At 44.3% G+C, this 14085-nt stretch overlaps 1 protein-coding gene across 1 annotated transcript in view; it reads right to left on the bottom strand.

Annotated features, from left to right (window-relative positions):
• The window catches only part of LOC145410066 (QRFP-like peptide receptor), a 678579-nt gene that overhangs the window by 177982 nt on the left and 486512 nt on the right, over positions 1-14085 (bottom strand). The window lies entirely within an intron of this gene.

Raw genomic sequence — 14085 nt, 5'->3', positions numbered from 1 at the left:
CATCATCACAGCCACCACCATCACCATTACCAGTGCCACCATCATCACAGCCACCACTACCACCACCACTTCCATCACCATCATCATCACCACCACCACCACCACTGCCATCATCATCACAACATATATATATATATATATATATATATATATATATATATATATATATTGTTACGGTAGCGCCGGCCCGGGGCTATTACAAAAAGACAAGTCAGCCTTAGATGATCGGCCTCCACTGCGTTGCAAAAATAACGCAGACCCCGGCACTGACACTCCGCAAACTAGAGAAAAACTGCGCAACGGAAAAGTACTTACTTAAGAACGCAACACTCTGTACTTTGATAATAAAACGGAACAGCCTACCTATAGATCTAGCCTACTATCGTCGCTACCGGAAGTAATACCGCCCGAGACAGCCTACAGGAACACCTCCCACTTACTTCCGGTGGTGACGACTTTCTACTTAACCCGTGTCCAAGGGGGAACGCAGTTAGTAGCTCACGATGGTTCTCACTAGCCTTGTGCAAAGAGATGGGATTAACTGTGTAGGGGTTAGGGGTGTGTGTGTATGTACGTGTGTTGGGGAACGTTAACAAAGGCAGCGAGAGGACCACGGTGAGCCAAACTGGCCCTCCAAAGACAACACGGTTACAAAAACAAAATAAAATAACTACTTTCCTCAGTCAACAAACAAATGAGTAAAAATAAACTTAAACAAAAACGCCAGCTCGGCATAAAAATGACTGGGGAGAGAGAGAGAGTGTACAAGCACCCGATACTAAAGCTGGCTGGGAAGAGACTGCGGTGATGCCAGGCCCACGCGCAGCCAAGCGCGAACGCATGAATCAGATTAATTAATAAGGAACTTAAATTCGTGCCCCTCTCTCTACAATGAATTGGTACTTCTAATGCAAGCAAAACATTATTAAATATACTGGTGGCTCACATAAGACAATCAAAATAATCAAATGCATTCTCAGCATGGTATGAAATAAAATTGCCCTCAGTGGCAGGAACGAAAGAAACAAAAGAACTTGTAACACTCGCTAATTTAAACTCCGCGAATGACACGGATACATACTGCATAATCCCCCTAGCCCAGCTGTAACGGCTGCATCCGTGGGAACGGAAAGGCGAACAGCGTAACACGCCCTTCCCCAAGGGAAAATTTTGAGCCCTGGATCAAAATTTTCGAATCAAGACCCTGACCCCTCCCTGGATAAACAATCAGCAATTACGTTATCAATCCCTTTAATATGCCTAACTTCTAAATTGTACTCTTGCAAAAGCAAACTCCAGCGGGTCAAACGCTGGTTCTTAAATTTGAACTTGTTCAAAAACTGCAGGGGATGATGGTCTGAATAAATCTTGATCACAGGGCCAAAAGGGGGCAGGTAGACAGCAAAGTGTTGCAGGGCCAGGATAATCGCTAATAACTCCTGCTCTATGACGGAATAATTCTTCTGGGCTCTATTAAACTTTTGAGAAGTATGATATGGGATGTTCAACCTGGCCCTCATCCGGTTGCATCAACACTGCTCCTACCCCTACTCGACCAGCATCAACTGCCAGCACAAAAGATTTGTCAAAATCTGGTGCACGCAATATAGGGTGGTGGCACAGCAGAGACTTAACAGTAGTAAAAGCTTGCTCACACTCGGCTGTCCACTGCCACTTCTTATCCTTGCGCAATAAGTCAGTAAGAGGGGCAAGCACTGTGGAGTAATTCCCAATAAATCGTCTGTAATAGCCGATCATGCCCAAAAATCGCTGGAGGGCACGGCGACACTGGGGTGCTGCAAAGTTGGAAATGGCATCCACCTTAGCCCGAGGTGGAGCCACTTGCCCATGTCCTACAACAAATCCAAGGTACTGGACCTTAGCACGTACGAACTCGCACTTGTCAGGGTTGACTACTAAGCCAGCTTCCTCCAACCGCTTAATGAGCATTTCCACATGATCAAGGTGCTCCTCCCACTTGGTGTCATACACAATGACATCATCGATGTAAACGACACAATTGGGTATGCCATCCACCACTTTATCCATAAGCCTCTGGAAAGTGGCTGGAGCATTCTTCAATCCATAAGGCATCACCTGGCACTGATATACTGCACCACTGACAACAAAGCTAGCCACTTGTTTAGCCCGTTCCGTCAGCGGGACCTGCCAGTATCCTTTTACTAAGTCAAGTTTGGTGATATAAGTGGCATTTCCCACCTTGTCCACAGAGTCATCGACCCGAGGTAAAGGATAAGCATCGGTCTTAGACAGTGAATTAACTTTCCGGAAGTCCACACACAACCTAACCTTCCCATCTGGCTTCGGCTGCAAGGTAACTGGTGAACTCCACTCACTGAAACTCCTCTTGATCAATCCATGGTCCAACATATACTTGATCTCATTATCGAGAGCTTTCTGTCTGATAGGGTTGATGCGGTAGGGAGCTAATTTTACAGGCTTACTATCCCCAACGTCAATGTCATGAGTAGCCCAAGTTGTCAATCCCGGTGAATCTCCAAAACTTTCGGATGTTTCCATAATCTGTTGCACAGCTCTTCTCGCTTTACTGGATCAAGGTGTCGCAATTTCTCCACCAGAGCTGCATAACCATTGCCCTCCCATAGGTCAGCTGGTAACATCTCACCACGACTAAGCACTTCCTCCTGCTCCTCCAACTCACTACCAACCACCAAAACTACAGGAGCGCTCTTATCCCTGGTTCCCTCAACGTCCACTCCAAAGTCACCTTCCAGGGACTGTGGCTGTAACCCTGGTCCACTACTCACATCACCGGCACCAACAGCTCCCTCCACAGCACGTTCCCTTGATGCCACGTCCTCCTTTCCCCGTCCTTCACATCCCAGGTGAGACACATCAGCAGTCATCCCACAATGAGAATCAACTGGGCGGTAGTATGGCTTCAACATATTAATGTGGCACAACTGAGTACTCTTCCGCCTATCTGGGGTAACAATTAGATAGTCAAGTTCCCCAACTCTCTTCTTCACAATATAAGGACCACTGAATCTAGCTGCCAGAGGTTTTCCTTGCATGGGCAGCAGTGCCAAAACTTCATCTCCTTGCTTAAACTCACGACTTCTGACCTTATCGTAATGAGCCTTCATTTTCGCTTGAGCCCCGATTAGATGGTCACGGGCAAGCTCTAAAGCGCAATGCAGTCTCTCCTGAGTGCGGCAGACATAGTCAAGCATGGATTCCTGGTTGCCAGATTTGTTGTTACTCCAGGCCTCTCGCACCACATCCAAGGGACCACGAACTCTGTGCCCAAACACTAACTCATTGGGTGAAAACCCTAACGACTCAGTTGGTACCTCTCTCACTGCAAACATAACAAAGGGTACCGCTAAGTCCCAATCCTTTCCACTATCATAGCAGAAGGTGCGCAGCATGGTCTTTAAGGTCTGATGATGCCTCTCCAGGGCACCTTGTGACTGCGGATGGTAGGCACTGGACAAAATGTGTTTGATGCCCAACTCTGTCATTGTCTGCTTAAACAAATTAGATGTAAAATTCACTCCACGGTCTGACTGCAACTCCTTGGGCAGGCCAAAATGAGTAAAGAACAGGATAAGTTGCTTGACTACTGACTTCGCCTGCATGCTTCTGATTGGTATAGCCTCTGGGTATCGCGTTGTAACATCCATTATGGTTAACAAATACTTGTTTCCAGCAGAAGTAGGAGGTAAAGGGCCCACGATATCAATGATTACCCAGGTAAACGGAGGTTCAACTGCAGGAATGGGAGTCAAAGGGGCCACAGGAAGAACTTGATTAGGCTTGCCCACTATCTGACACGTGTGACAGCTCTTGATGTACGCAGCAACTTGTCCCGGCATACTTGGCCACCAAAAGTTATATCTTAAGCGCTGCTCTGTCTTCCTGTTTCCCAAGTGACCTGCTAAAGGTCCCTCATGTGCTAACTGTATTAACGGCACCCTATACTGCACAGGCACCACCACCTGCACTAACTCACCCACTCCTCCATCCACCGTGGCGCCAGTGGGCGTCCATCGGCGATGTAAAACATTGTCTTTAATCAGGAACTCCTCCTTACCACACTCCATACTTCTTTCTTCCCCTACTCGAGCAAACAAGGGCTTTAATGTTACATCCTCCTGTTGCTTCACCCTCAATTCTGCTGACCCAACACCCGCCAGCTCTACTGAGGACTGAGATAAGGGACTGGTCGGGACACTGGATTGCGAAGGGCAATCAATCTCAGCGTCACCTCTAATACACTCGACAGGGGGAGGAATGTCAGATTCCACACTGACATCATCACCTCTACCCTCAACAGAGGCACTCTGTTCCTCAGGCGCGTTTGACGGTGGTCCTGCATCCCCGCAGTCGACCCCAGCGTCCTGAAATTCTTCTAATTCAGTCGGTGGGCTGGGTTCAGTCTCCACACAGACACACTCAGCACCACCTCTAGTGTCCTGAGTGGGAAGTGGGGCGGCACCCATGCACGCATTCCCACTCTCCTCACCCACCACAGCAACACTCTGCTCACTGGGTTCCTCCATTGGTGGCCCTGCCTCATCACAGTCGACCCCAAGAACCTGTGACTTCACCAGTTCTTCCTCCCGGACTGCAACCTGTGCCATAGATCTTGTAATTGCACAGACCGGGAACATGGCTTCCACTTCTGCATCAACTTCAATACCAATTTCTGGGGCGTCAAAACACTTCTCTGCCACAACAACTGGTGGGGGAAGAGATGGAAATACTTTCTCCCCAGCCAGGTCGTTCCCCAGCAGAAAATCAATCCCCTCTACTGGCATTACATCAGCAACAGCTACTTGAGCTGCAGCCTGAACAATGGGGCAATCGAGTTCCACATGAACATAATCATAGTATTCATCTGAGTTCATGCCTCTACACAGCACATACTTCCCTGAGTTTACAGGCCCTCCAGTCACGTTTCTGCACACAGACTGTTGTGCACAGGTATCACGAGCCACAGTAACTGGATAACTGATCCCATGAATTTTCACTGTGCCGTGACATATAAAAGGTTTACACCAGTCTAGGGACGATTTCTGAGGCAGTTCATCCGGAGGTGGCGTAGCATGTTGGGTAACCTTTTCAGCCTGAGCTGGCAGCGAGCACAGCCGGCTGAACTCCAGCTTTCCACAGACTTCTCCCTCACCGTTACCACTCTCCCAACTCCTCTCGTTCACCTGACTCGAACCTACAATTAGTGCCACTGGTTTGGCATTTTGGGAGGCCTTCCACTTAGGGCAGTTAGGCTTGATGTGCCCACTCTGTTTGCAAAAGTAACAAACTAGCTTCGAACTGGATACAGGGCTCTTTCTCCCTGAATTCTTTTTCTCCTCTGAACTTCCCTTGGACTGATTCACGGGAGATTTATCCCAGGCAGGGCCACTCACAGTCCTCTCCCTGGAATACTGAAAATTAGCATACTTGACCCCATACTCCGCAAGGCAAACACCCGGTCATCAGCCCACGTCGCTGCTTCCTTCACGGTCTTAAATCTCTTCTCCCTAATTTTAACACCAATTTCTTTGTCAGCCATGTTGGTAAAATGTTCCATCAAAAACAGTTCACGCACATCGTTATACGAAGTGGCGCTCTCACTCAGCAACCACTCGTCTAACCTCTCCTCCAGATACCTGGCGTAGGCCATATAGGTGTCAGCAGGCCTTTTCCGAGCACCACGGAACAACAACCGATAAGCCTCTGGTCTAAGTTCATATGCCTTCAGGATGGCTGTTTTAAATTCATCATAATCATCTACATCCTCAGGGCTCAACCTATTATACACTTCCAAGGCTTTTCCCTTCAGCACATTAGATACCAACCCCACCCAGCGCTGCCTTGGCCACTCAAACTCCCTAGCCTTCTTCTCAAACCTGACAAACCATTCTGTCACCTTCAACTCATCAAATGCTGGCACTAATTTTAGACTCCTTGAGAACCAACTCTCCCTATCCTCTGCACGGCCTGAGGTTTGGGTATCTGAAGTTGGTCTATTAGCAGTCACCTCCAAGCGAGTCTTCTCCAGCTCAAATCGCATTTTTTCACGCTGCAACTCCATCTCCTCTCTTGCACGCTGCATCTCCATCTCTTCTTTTGCACGCTGCATCTCCATCTTTTTTAACTCCAACTGCAACTGAGCCTCCGGTGACAAGACTCCAGGGTATATGGGAGTGGAATGAACAGCTCCAGGGAAAGCACTAGACATACCTGGGGGAACTGCTCTAAACTGGCTCGGCGGCATCATAGATGGTAATAGTGGGAGTAGCTAAAGCGAGGCAACTCAGCACCATAGTCAAACTCAGGGCTCACACGGGGAGTACCTTTGCTATGTGCCTCTCGTTGTTCCATATTTTCCATATCCACAGGTGACTCAGCACGTACGCGATCTGGTGTAGACACGCGTGACTCCATGGCGACAATTCAATGGCAGTACTGAATAATGAAATACTAATGCTGACTGAGAAACTACACACACATCAACTCACCTCAAAGCACAGAGAACGCCAAGGTAACGATATCCTAGCAAGAAGAAGGCACTGTTAGGATATCCTGATGCGAGGTCGCCACTGTTACGGTAGCGCCGGCCCGGGGCTATTACACAAAGACAACAAGTCAGCCTTAGATGATCGGCCTCCACTGCGTTGCAAAAATAACGCAGACCCCGGCACTGACACTCCGCAAACTAGAGAAAAACTGCGCAACGGAAAAGTACTTACTTAAGAACGCAACACTCTGTACTTTGATAATAAAACGGAACAGCCTACCTATAGATCTAGCCTACTATCGTCGCTACCGGAAGTAATACCGCCCGAGACAGCCTACAGGAACACCTCCCACTTACTTCCGGTGGTGACGACTTTCTACTTAACCCGTGTCCAAGGGGGAACGCAGTTAGTAGCTCACGATGGTTCTCACTAGCCTTGTGCAAAGAGATGGGATTAACTGTGTAGGGGTTAGGGGTGTGTGTGTACGTGTGTTGGGGAACGTTAACAAAGGCAGCGAGAGGACCACGGTGAGCCAAACTGGCCCTCCAAAGACAACACGGTTACAAAAACAAAATAAAATAACTACTTTCCTCAGTCAACAAACAAATGAGTAAAAATAAACTTAAACAAAAACGCCAGCTCGGCATAAAAATGACTGGGGAGAGAGAGAGAGTGTACAAGCACCAGATACTAAAGCTGGCTGGGAAGAGACTGCGGTGATGCCAGGCCCACGCGCAGCCAAGCGCGAACGCATGAATCAGATTAATTAATAAGGAACTTAAATTCGTGCCCCTCTCTCTCTACAATGAATTGGTACTTCTAATGCAAGCAAAACATTATTAAATATACTGGTGGCTCACATAAGACAATCAAAATAATCAAATGCATTCTCAGCATGGTATGAAATAAAATTGCCCTCAGTGGCAGGAACGAAAGAAACAAAAGAACTTGTAACACTCGCTAATTTAAACTCCGCGAATGACACGGATACATACTGCATAATCCCCCTAGCCCAGCTGTAACGGCTGCATCCGTGGGAACGGAAAGGTGAACAGCGTAACAATATACAGTATATATATATATATATATATATATATATATATATATATATATATATATATATATATATATATATATATATATATATATTCTTTGCATTGTAAGGCGAGGTTTATAAACACCATTGAAAAAGAAACAAAATTACATGAAACAATCTGAAAATGTACCTTAATAGTGAACAACTTTAATGCGAATTCGTAATTCATGAGTGATGTGTTAATCCTTTTTGCACACCTGTCCCATGGTGCTGTGCACGGTTTTAAATTATCTCATAAATGATAAGATTTCGTTTCTGAACAGAATATACCCATATCATGATCCTACATTTAATGTTTTGTTTCCCAGTGGCTCGTGTTTCAGATGGTGCACACTCATGTTTACATTTCGAAGCACACAGGTACAGTACATAAGTCTCAGGCAGCCACATGGCTGAGATAACTGAAAATCATAAATGAAAACACTGGTCTCTCACATGCCAGTGGGTGATTATAACTAGACCGATAGGATATTATGACTAGACCGATGAGACGCTGTGGCAGGGGCGTTTTGACCGTAGTGACGTACTGAACCGAAGCAACTTGACGTTGGGACGTCGTGACTCGAAACCTCCACGATTGTCTCCACGTCAATTTGCGCGTCAAATTATTTGGTAACTCAAGCCGAAATATTCTCTCTCTCTCTCTCTCTCTCTCTCTCTCTCTCTCTCTCACACACACACACAAACGATTAATTTCATCTAACCCTTATTACTGGTGTTAAGAGGATCAAAGGTGCATCTCATCACTCGCCTGAAATGTCGATATTCCTTAAAAAATGTAATCCCGGTTGCGACACATTTCCTTGCAAATCACTTTTACACTCTGCTCTTTTTTATCTTTTATATTTTTCCACTGTGATTTGACTTTTCCGTTTATTTTTCGTTAGTTTCCATTTTCTATACTTCTTTCACTATGCTAAACATGTACTTGTTTTCCTGTTTTTTTGTATTATTACCATCTCATTTCTTGAACAATTCAGTACATCTGATATTTACTTTTTTTCTCTTTCACTTTCCATTATTCTAAGTCACTGGAAATATTTGCTTTACATGTTTTACTGAACATTAATCTTTCAACATTTTTACCTGCCATTATTTTGTGAGAATTTCATCAAAACTTACAACTAATTTCTTTCTCTTCGCAATAATTCTTTTTGCAACACTTTTGCTTTCCTCACTACTATTTATTTTTCATCATTCCTCACTTGGCTTATTTTTAGGCGCTCATATTATTATTTTTTTTTTTTCATTTAACTACTTACTAAGATGTATACTCACAGATACTTTTGCTTGCAGCTGTTTTTTAACATTCACTAAATTATTTCTAGTTTTTCCTTTTAAAAGTTTTGAATTTTTTATTATTATTTATATTTCACTTTATTTTTATTTTCTTTCCTCATTAATGTTTACTTCTCAGTCTTTATTCGTTATCACTGATGTTTGATATTTGTTCTCTTTTAACTTTCTTCAGATATCTTAAGTGCATATTCTTATGCTTCACAGTTACCTCATTTTACGTTTTTTTTTTGCCTCTCATTCTTTTCTACACTTCCTTCTCACACTTCTCATAACTTAACATTTCACATTTTTCTGTGTTTCACTAATCTTTAACAATGAATATTTTTACACTATCACTATTAATTTTTCTTTATTCATTGTTTACAGCCCACTCTTATTTCCAGTTTCACAACTGTCTCTTTAGATAATGAAGTAAAATGAAGCCTGTTGCTGTTACCCAGTGTGATTAAGGCATGCATACTATTGAGGGTGATTTTTCTCTTCAACACACACACACACACACACACACACACACACACACACACACACATGCATAACTTCGTGTCTGCCTGCACTGCATAACGTAGCATCCAAGCTAATCAATGTCCCTAAAAAATTATGGGCCGCCTTTCCATTAGTGATACACGGTTTTAAACCCCTGGATCCAGTGATGTGCTTTACTTTTTTATTCTTGTTACTTCCAGATTGTTTTAGTCAGCCTTTGGAATATTTTCTCTAGCAGAAGATAAACAGAGCATGGAAAAACAAACTGAATAAAAAAAAAATCCATATACGAGACTACAGGTAAGGTCGGAATGAAGGCGACATCTCATCTATTCATTTTTTTTTTTTTTCCCCAAAGCACAGAATAGTAGTTTGGAGATATCAGCATCCACAATAAACTCTTTGCAGTCCCACTCTGCAGCAAGGTGTTTAGGAAACCTGAATGAGGAAAATGAACAAAATCATAACTAGCCCTAAAGAGTTCTGAAATGCTTCCTATTGCTATGAAAATGCTTTCAGTTAGAGTCCCTCCTACCCTGGAAAGAAAGTGGTTTCCTGTCCAATCCCAGCGAGCTATGGAGTAGGAAAATCTTAGTGAAAATACGTTCTCGTAAAGGGTGCAAATGATGAGGTGAAAGAGATTGTCCAGGTGCTTGAGGGTGCGAAAGTGGAGGTATGTGGATTAACTGAAACTAAATGGGGAGGAGAGAGTGTGAGAGAATGGGAGTACGGATGGGGTATATGTGCAGGAGTAGGTGAGAATGAGAGGGCAAAAAAAGGAGTGTGTATTGTTGTGAGTAACATATGGAAGATTATAAAAGAGTATGGATCAGTTGGCTCAAGGGTTGTGTGGGTAAGACTGAAAGTTGGACTACAAATGTGGGCGATTGTGTGCATGTATGCGCCAACGTAAGATCGTGCAAGCAGAATGAGAGAAGAGTTCTGGACAAATGTGGAAGTGTGCATGGAAAAATCTGAAAGGAATGAGAGAGTATTTTTGATTGGTGATATGAATGGTAAAGTAGGGAATATGAAGGTGGATGGAGTAGTTCGTGAGTGGAGTGTGCCTGCTGAGACAGATGAGAATGAAAGTGCTTTAGTGGACATTTGTGCCAGGAGGGGGTTGGTGATTGCCAATACCCTCTTCAGGCACAAAATGATCCACAGCTATACGTGGCGAGTGATGAGAAGGGTGGATGATGAACTGAATGAAAGGAAGGCAATGACTGATTGTGTGTGTGGATGAAAGGATGCGAAGATGTGTAATGGATGCAAGAGCATATAAAGGCTGGGGGAGTGGACTTTCTTACCACCACTTGGTGGTGGTCAGAATCAGGGTCCAAGTAAAAATTATGGAGAAATAGAAGTAGGGAAGGACGGGAGGAAAGAGTAGATGCAAGGAGCATGGAAAGGTTACAAGAGGGTGAGGAAAAAGGCAGAATATGAGAGAAGTGGAGGAACGATTGGATAAATATGAACTGGAGCAGATGGGGGACGTGGAAGGTGTGTGCAAAATATTCACAGAAGAAATCTGTGCAGCATGTGAGGTGGTGAGTGGGGTGAAGAGAAGACGAAAGGAGGTGCAAGGAACAGCATGGTGGAATGAAGAGGTGAGACAGGCTGTGGCACAAAAGAAAGAAGCATACAATGAAAGGATGAGAAATAGGGACGTGGAAGAAGTTGAGAGACAGAAGAGAGAGTTATATGTAGAAAGGAAGAGGGAGGTGAAAAGATTAGTAAGAAAGAGTAAGAAGAGAGTGGATGAGGAATTTGGAAGGAATTTGAGTGTCAAGTGGAGGGAATGTAAGAAAATGTTCTGGAAAGAGGTAAAGATAGTCAGACAGGGTGGCAATGAATTTCGAAGGGGAATGAAAGATAAAAATTATAGATTACTAGTTGAGAAGGGAGAAGAAGTGAGCAGATGGAAAGAACACCTTAATGAATTGTTGAACATAGAGAATGAAAGTAATGCGAGTATAAGTAGCTGGGGAATGGCTGGGAGAAGGAGGGAGGTGAGATATCAGGAAGAAATCAGTAGGATGGAAGTTGTGGAAGCAATGAAGAAAGTTAAAATGGGGAAAGCCCCAGGAATTGATGGAGTGTGTGGTGAAATGCTGAAGCATGGGGGAAGAGTGTCACGGGGTTTTTATAATATCACGGTAATTTTGAAATAAATGGTTAAATATTATTTAATTTGATAATAATATTCAATAATATTGAAGAGCAAAGACAATGATTGTCTTGCTACATCAAGCAACGATTACTTTACGCTGACTTGCTAAGATTCTCAAGAACGAGAATTTATAAACTTTCTCAACAGTACACAGCAGAGACTAATTACTCACAATTGCTGAATTACTGTACTGTTAGCCTCTGGAGAAAGTTACATCACCCCTGACAATAAATAACTAATACTAACATCAGGTTCTTGCCGATGCTTAACTCCCAGATGGCACAACGGATATTAAGTTAAAACAACAAGACTGGTCTAAGTACCAGTTATGAAAGCAAACGTTTATGCAAGCTAGGAGCTATATGGAAAATAAGCTTAATTATGGAAAAATGAAACAAGATTTTTACTTTACATTAAGCTCGAGAAAGGAACTGTTAAATTTATTAATTACAAAAAATAAATTTAACGTTACATTTCAAATCAATGAGACGCACTCACTCACTCTCACACGAGCTAAATACTTACGTCTAAAAAAAAACACCTTAATTAAACTCTTATAACTAGAGAATACACAAAAGAAATACTATAGTCGATGAATGCTGCGTATCACCAGATGGGTGGGAAGACTGGACTAACTGTGAAGTGGAGTTTGGGTACTAGCTGACCTCTCACACTGCGGCACAGGACCTTCCTCCGTCACATCAAACACAAGACTAAGTCGTGGGAAAGCGGAGCACTCGGCCGCATTTTTTAACGGTCGAATGAGCAGGGACGAACGATAAAAAACAATAGTATCGCTCAGTACAGCACTTAGTGACGTGCATTAAAAATCGGTCACTCTTTGAAAACGGTGACGAATGATTTGAAAAGTATACTCCGATAATGGAGGGAGAAACTGTTAGCTGAGCGATACACAGTGAGTTTTCCACTAATAGTTCGTGGTTTCTCACAAAAAGGAAATGTCGCGAATTGATTCGTGACATTACGCCCCTTGAAAATTAAATCTTTCTTCCTTCAGAAGAAAGATTTCAATATACATACATATACATCCTAACTCAGTCACACAAGATTCACACTGTGGTGTGTGTGCTATCCTGCTACAGGAGTATGTCGCAGTCGCCAGTGAGCGAAAAACCTCGTATTTACGTTTAATAGAAACAAGCTTGAGGGAAAAACTCCGTGACGCTGTGAAAATCCTGTACTCAGGTCAAACTGAGCGAAAGTTCGCTACATTTACATTAACAACTAATTGTTATGTGGCGTAGTGTGTGTAATACACGGTGTAGGTGTGACAGTTGTAGTGTAACTGTACCTACGTGTAAAATGACACAGTAATACAAATTTATAGTAAAATAATGATGACGAGGCAGAAGAGAAGGGGCGGCAGCATGCAACAGGAACGGCCAGCTGATCTGTACGGCAATGCTGCACCCACCAGCTACACCTGCGAAAGGAATTAAGGTGGAGCATCAAAACTGTTATTTCCCGTCCCATTCCTGGCCAGAAAAAGTCAGCATGGATGCGGTCAGATGTCTTCTTTTGACCCATATGACCTCCCATTGCTGAACAGTGACCTAATTCAAACACTGCTCGGCGATACTTTGCAGGAACGACAAACTGCAGTCGAACCTCACCCTGGGGTGTCTGTGACTCACGGTACAGCCGTCCTCGCTTACGAAGGAACCTGGCTTGTCCTCCCCGTGAATACTTGGTCACTTTACCCTCCAGCTTCTTGCGCACTGAGGCAAGTGTCGAGTCAGTCTGTTGCTCTTGGACAACATCTTGACTACGAATCAGATCTTGCGGCGTTGCGACGGTCAACGGAGTGACGCGATTTGGAGCCTTGGCCATGGCTCGTGTTATCGCAGCAGCCGAAGTCTGAGTAGCAACATCTACGGCACAACTATTTTTGATGCCAGGTATGTTGCCTAAGATGAGGTCAAATAAAGGTTCTGGCATGACAACTGCAGCTGTCAAGCCAGTGAAAAATGGAGACGCCACCTGGATACGTGCCTCAGGGAAACAATCTCACTGATCCATCAATAAGTCTAACTTGGATCTGTCGACCTGTATACTCATCAGGCCGAACTAAACTCTGCTTAACAGAGCAACCTGAGGAACCATTGTCCCTCAGGACATTTACAGAAACACCTCCCACAGACCCTGGCTGAACAAGAAAGGCAGTGTTGCTGGTGGAAGGGTCTGAGGAGGTAGCAGCCAGTCATTCATGAGACTGCGGAACAACCGATGCAGCAAACGTGGCGCCCTGGGAACTAGGTGTCTGAGGAGAGTTCATGGTCGGAGGGGGACTTGTAAAGTGTTGGGAAGTACCTGTACTGGTAGAGATGGCACCACCGGGTACTTGTGGAATGAAGGCTGCATTTGCCTCCTGCCTCCGATACACTAATTGACCTGACTGAGGGTTACGTGGCTTGTCCTTGTATTGCTGCTGATGCTTGGGAAACTGCTGCTGGTTGGGGTGCTTGTTGTACCGCTTCCACTCAGATTTCTGAGTGTTTTGCCCC

Source organism: Coenobita brevimanus, chromosome 84 (assembly GCF_032717465.1).
Source record: "Coenobita brevimanus isolate Jiangsu-jjx chromosome 84, ASM3271746v2, whole genome shotgun sequence".
Taxonomy (NCBI): domain Eukaryota; kingdom Metazoa; phylum Arthropoda; class Malacostraca; order Decapoda; family Coenobitidae; genus Coenobita; species Coenobita brevimanus.
The sequence above is the reverse complement of the archived record's forward strand: the minus strand, read 5'-3'. Positions and strand labels throughout refer to the sequence as shown.